Source organism: Rutidosis leptorrhynchoides, chromosome 11 (genome assembly GCF_046630445.1).
Source record: "Rutidosis leptorrhynchoides isolate AG116_Rl617_1_P2 chromosome 11, CSIRO_AGI_Rlap_v1, whole genome shotgun sequence".
In the NCBI taxonomy this organism is placed as follows: Eukaryota; Viridiplantae; Streptophyta; class Magnoliopsida; order Asterales; family Asteraceae; genus Rutidosis; species Rutidosis leptorrhynchoides.
In genome coordinates, this window is record NC_092343.1 from 232,191,007 (window position 1) to 232,197,862 (window position 6,856).

Sequence of the window (6,856 nt, forward strand, 5' to 3'; positions counted from 1 at the left end):
ACCAAATGTGGGTCCGTGAGGAAGATATTGAGAAAACGGCTTTTCGAACGCGATATGGGCATTTTGAGTTTGTGGTAATGCCTTTTGGTCTTACGAATGCACCAGCGGCATTCATGGATCTTATGAACCGAGTGTGCCAACCTATGTTAGACAAGTCGGTAATTGTGTTCATTGACGACATACTTGTCTATTCAAAGAGTATGAAGGAACATGAACTTCATTTCCGGTGTGTGTTAAAGACATTGCGGAAGGAGAAGTTGTATGCTAAATTCTTCAAACGTGAATTTTGGCTAAGGGAAGTTCAATTCCTTGGCCATATTGTGAACGAAAATGGTATTCAAGTAGATCCGGGGAAGATTGAGACGGTAAAGAGTTGGGGACGACCGACTACGCCTACGGAAATCCGAAGTTTTCTCGGATTAGCCGGCTATTATCGTCGGTTTATCCAAGACTTTTCTAAGATTGCTTCTCCATTGACGAAGTTAACAAGAAAGAACGCGAGATTTAATTGGGAGAACGAGCAAGAAATTGCTTTTCAATTGTTAAAAGAGAAGTTATGTCAAGCTCCGGTGTTAGTGTTGCCGGAAGGGGTAGAAGACATAACGGTTTATTGTGATGCGTCTTTAAATGGACTCGGGTGTGTTCTAATGCAAAGAGGTAAAGTCATCACGTATGCCTCCCGACAATTAAAGGAACACGAAACGAGATATCCGACTCATGATCTTGAGTTGGCGGTGGTTGTTCATGCGTTGAAAATTTGGCGCCATTACTTGTACGGTGTCAAGTGTATGATTTATTCGGATCACAAGAGTTTGAAACATCTTTTTGATCAAAGGGATTTGAATTATCGTCAACGTAGATGGATGGATGTGGTGAAAGACAATGATTGCGAAATACTGTATCATCCGGGTAAGGCGAATGTGGTCGCGGATGCGTTAAGTCGAAAGAGTCAACATCCGGCGATACGAGTATGATCGTTACGCATGATTATTACTAACGATTTTCTTGTAAAGCTTGGTGAGACTCAAATAGAAGCTTTTGTTAACAATAAGCATGAGAAATGAATCGTGGGACAAACGGAGTTTATTACCTTAGGTCCGCATGGTTTGTTATCTTTTCAAGGAAGAGTGTGAGTGCCTAAAATGGGTGATCATCGACGAGTGCTACTTGATGAAGCACATAAGTCCAAGTATTCCATTCACCCAGGCACGACGAAAATGTATCTTGATTTGAAGAAAGAGTATTGGTGGCCGGGCATGAAACGTGATGTTGTAAAGTATGTTGAACAATGTGTCACGTGTTTGCAAGTTAAAGCCGAATACCAAAAGCCGTATGGTATGTTACAACCGTTGGAAATTTCGAAATAGAAATGGGAGCACATTACCATGGATTTCATCACAAAGTTACCAAAGACGGCGAGAACCCAATTTGATACAATTTGGGTGATAGTTGACCGATTGACGAAAAGTGCTTTGTTTCTTCCCATTCGGGAAGCGATATCGTCGGAGACCTTGGCTAAGTTGTTTATCAAGGAAGTAATCTCACGACATGGGGTTCCTATATCTATTATTTCGGATCGAGATACTCGTTTCACATCTCGATTTTGGGAAAAGTTTCATGAAGATATGGGTACACAATTAAAATTGAGCAAGGCGTACCATCCTCAAACGGACGGTCAAACCGAACGTACGAATCAAACATTGGAGGATATGTTACGGGCGTGCATTATTGATTTCGGTGGTAGTTGGGATGAGCACTTGCCTTTGGTGGAATTCTCGTACAATAATAGTTACCATACTAGTATCGGGATGCCACCTTACGAGATGCTTTATGGGCGGAGGTGCCGAACTCCGATTTGTTGGGGTGAAGTTGGTCAAAGAGAAATTGGGAGTACCGATTTGGTTTTAGAGACGAATAGCAAGATTGATATGATTCGGGCTCATTTGAAAAAGGCTCAAGATAGACAAAAGTCATATGCCGACAAATGTAGGCGAATGATCGAATTCCGAGAAGGTGACATGGTGATGCTTAAGGTTTCGCCATGGAAAGGTATTATTCGATTTCAAAAACGGGGAAAATTAGCTCCTCGGTTTATTGGCCCATTTAAAGTTTTAGCTCGTGTTGGCAAAGTTGCATATCGTTTGGAATTACCCGAAGAGCTTGCGGGGATCCATAATACATTTCATGTTTCCCATCTCTGTAAGTGTCTTGCGGATGATTTTTCGTGGGTGTCATTAGACAAATTTGAGCTAAACAACAAGTTAGAGTATATTGAGGAGCCGGTTGCTATACTTGACAAAAAAGTGAAAAGATTGAGAAATAAAGAGGTGAGAACTTTTAAAGTTCAATGGCGTCGTAGTATAGGTTCCGAGTTTACTTGGGAGCCTGAGGAGTTTGTTCCTGTGTATATTCTTGCTTGTCATGCTGCTTGGATTGTGAGGTCGCAATCCGGTTCAAGTGGGGGAGAGTTGTAAGATCATGTGGCTTTAGACGCCGTCCAAAAGAGTGGGACGCCGTCCCATTGTGAAGGGCTGGACGCCGTCCAGTATTCTGGACGCCGTCCAGTATTCTGGACGCCGTCCAGTTGAACTGGCGGGCCAGCTAGTTTATTTTAAGACATTTTGAAGGGGGTATTTTGGTAATTGCACATGGGAACGACTTTAAGGCCCTAGATCAGTTTGTGGAGCCTCATTTACTCCATTTACAACCACCAAACCTCTTTCACTTAAATTCTAGAGAGAGAGAGAGAGAGAGAGAGAGAGTGATTCAAGTGTGAGAAAGCTCAAATCGAAGTAGAAGAAGCTTGTTTTGGGTTAGAGCTCGAGCATTAAAGTTGTTCATCTCCTTACTAGCTACATTTTGATTGTAGTGGTAAGTCTTAACCTTGATTTCCTTACTATTAATTATTTAAGGGTTAGGGTTTGGGTTAGTGATGTGTATAAAACCCATTTGTTAGTGATTTGGGGATTTTTCTGTAAGTTTGGGTCATGAAGACTCAAAGGATGACTAACCTAGGGTTTTGAAATGCTAAATGTGTTTCTGAGTCTTAAATTGGTTAGTTAACTGCTATCACACCTAAATGTTATGTAGGTGGGTGTTATTTGGGTATGTGGTGACCCGAATGGGTGTGGAAAAACCTCGCATGGGTAAAACGGGTCTTTGATGACCTAAGTTGTCTTGTTAGGGTGAAAATGCGATAACATTGTGATTATATGTGTATTAAGACCATAAATGGCTAGAGTTAGGGTTTTTGGCGAAGTTGACCCAATATTAGGGTTAAGTTTGCAAATGGGTCAGAATTGCACCTTGGGTCAAAGTGACACTAGAATGGTGAGTGAGTTGGTTGACCAACTTGATCTTGTGATTGATTATGTGCATAATGTAATAGGTACGTTACATTGAAGTTTGCAAGCTCAGTTATCCTTCACAAAAGACTTTGAGGTGAGTGGAATAATTATATGCGTAGGTATATAATGTATTTATTTGTTGTAGCGTGAGATGTGAAGTGTCGATGTGCTAAGACACCAAGTTCACGTGACGGGGTGAAGTGTCGATATGCTAAGACACCACTCAAAGTAATATGACGGGTGAAGTGTCGATGTGTTAAGACGCCACCCGAGGTGAAGTGTTGATGTGTTAACACGCCACCCGGAGTGAAGTATCGATGCGCTAAGATGCCACTCCAAGTAAGATGAAGGGTGAAGTGCCGATGTGTTAAGGCGCCACTCGAGGTGAAGTATCGACGTGTTAAGATGCCACCTCAAGTAAAATGAAGAGTGAAGTGTCGAAGTGTTAAGACACCACTCGGGGTGAAGTGTCGACGTGTTAAGATGCCACCCAGGGTGAAGTATCGACGTGTTAAGATGCCACCCGTGGGGTTAGTGTACGACGTGTTAAGTGCACTAATGGTTGTTATGAACTCCGACGGTCCTTTAAATACCGTTCCCTCGTTCGATTGGTTAACCATGGTTATTGTGTTGTAGTGTAGCATACTATAATATTCTGGTTATATATATATATATATATATATATATATATATATATATATATATATATATATATATATATATATATATATATATATATATATATATATATATATATATATATATATATATATATATATATATATATATATATATATATATGTATATATATATATATATGCCATTGTTGTTGCTAGCTTGCGGTATTGGAGGTTACTAGCTTTGTATTTGAGATTATAAGCTAATTGTGTTGCTAGCATATATGCGGTATGTGAGTAAGTGATTGCAAGTAGGTATATTATATATGTATGTGTATAATTATTGCATTCACTAAGCGTTAGCTTACCTTCTCGTTGTTTACCTTTTTAGGCTCCGGCGTGGACAAGGGCAAAGGTATTCGTTTGGATTAGTAGTGGCTCTCGGGGGTATAGCTTTTGGAAGTTCGGCCAAGATTTGGGTAGTTTAACCCCAAACACCGTGCTCTAGGTGTCGTTTGGAAATTACACTCTTATGGTCGAAACTTTTATTTTTGAACGAAATCCGTAAAATGGGCGATTGTGGGCCCGATGATGTAAAACTTGTTTCGATGTTGGAAATCTATTAGTTTTACTTAAATTGTTATGTTGTAAAAAGGTTTTCGTTTAATAGTGCCGGGAAGTGGGATTTCCGCTCACGTAAGTGAGCACGGGGATCAGTCCCTGACAGAGCAATGGGACGCCGTCCAAAAAGGCTGGACGCTGTCCAGGCCTTCAGTACTGGACGCCGTCCAAGAACCTGGACGCCGTCCAGATGTACATGTCCAGAAATTTTTTTTTATGGCGTATTTTTAGTATAACGAAGTCGGGTCGTTACAGGTTAGATGATTGTGTTGGTTACGAGCCGGAGATGATAGTGGTGATTGATGTCGTTCGAATAGTAGGAAACCCAAGTGGGTTTCGATGGTATGCTAAAACAGAAGTAAAGAATCATAAAACAAAACATCACAGGTTGGAGAATACCTCATATTGATCACGATCAGTAATAGAACAAAGTTCGAACTACTTGCAGGTGTTTATTTGTGTGGAACTAGACCCGAACAAAAACAGTAGCAAATGGTTGATGTTTAATTGGAACTGTAGCAACAAGCTGCAGGTTTAATTGTAGTGTTTAGTTTTTGATTAAAACGCAAAAGAACAAGCAACCGATTGATGACGGTTAGATGATCATGGTGATGAATGATGAAGTGATGGTTTGCGTAATCAAAGGTGGGTGTATTTATGGTTGATTCTCAATTAGTCAGACAACAAATCATTGGATCGATTTAGAAGTTTGTGATCGGAACAAAAGACATAAACAAGCAATAACTTCGACCCACAGTAAGTATAGCAACAGTAGCAAATATATGGTGATGGTTTGAGTTGGCTTTCAGTTTGATTGTAACTTGATCATGAGTAAACAGAAAGAAGAGTTAGTAGCAGAAGATTTGAAGGTTGTATTATAGTTGTTTAGCGGATGATGATGATGACTCTTGGTGATAATTTTCGAAGAGAGAGAGAGAGAGAAATAAATGGTGGTTTTTCAAGTAGGTTTGCAATGGTAGCTCATGTTTGATGGTGATTCAAGTCGATGGTTTGTGGAGTGATGGTGATTATTGGTTTGAAGTGGTGATGGAGTGTAATGGTTCCAAGGTGGTTTGGATGGTGGTTAGGAGAGAGAGAAGAGAGAGAGAAGTGGTTGCGGTGGCGGTTCATGGTGGTTGAAGGTGTTGGCCGTGAAAGGTGATCAAACTTTGATGGTGGCAGTAGCATTATAAGTGTGCCATCTCTATGTATGAATATGTATATGATAGTAGATATATATATCTAATAATATATAATGATACCGCAACCCGCATGCGCACCTCATATGCATGCGGGCGCTTAATCGTGTGCGTATGCGTGTGCTTGTGTGCGCTATGCGGTATGCGGATTGTATCTGATTCCTTTGTTCCCGGTACGGTGGTTGCTTAGCTGTCAAGTAAATATCTTTTCCATAATTATATCCGTGATTCGGGGGAGTCAGTTATGGATGAGATTAACGTGATCTGGGACGGCTCTAGAATTAGGGTTGGCCTATAAATACAAACCCTAATCATCGTTTACCGGACACAGCACATTACGTAACCATCGCATACGATACACATTACGTAAAACAGCATCATCCAGCATCTTTTCAAGGTTAACAGGTTAGTCTTCTGTAAGCTAGTACCTATGACCTCATTTGGGGCCTCTCGATCGACGATCGTTATCAGAGGTGGACTTAATCACTTGGCCACCCCGCCGACATCATCATGTCGGCCAGGGTTATTCACGGTAGCCGGACCGGAGAGCCACGTTCTAAGATCCTTAAACCCCTCTTTACGTATTGAGCAGGCATATTAAACCCCACGGTTAAAATATGCATGATCAAGTGGTGCTTTCATTGAGAGTCGAATTAATTCAAGACTGTTTAATTGCTTTTTCTTTTAAGGTTTTGAATTGTATGACTCATTATTTACAAAATTTTTGAATTTTTTCTTTAACAGTATCATGACTTCCGAGGAATCATCGGAACATACCCAAACAGATGTTCAGAACGCACCGTCTGGTAGTCAACATACACCGGTTATGACTACGAGGGCTGCTACTCAGGCGGGATACACGATATACCCTCTACCTATATCCGACAAACCCTTTCAGAGGTACAAGCCGATATATTCAGACGGGGTTACACCGCCAAGAGCAAACTCACCAGTCACAACCACTCGGCTGGACTTTTCGTCAGTAGATCCAAGGGTCATCTTTGCAGGCACTGGCGGTGGAACAACGGGGCCGCATGTAGTTTGCTGCAGCCAGGTACCTATTTACAGTACC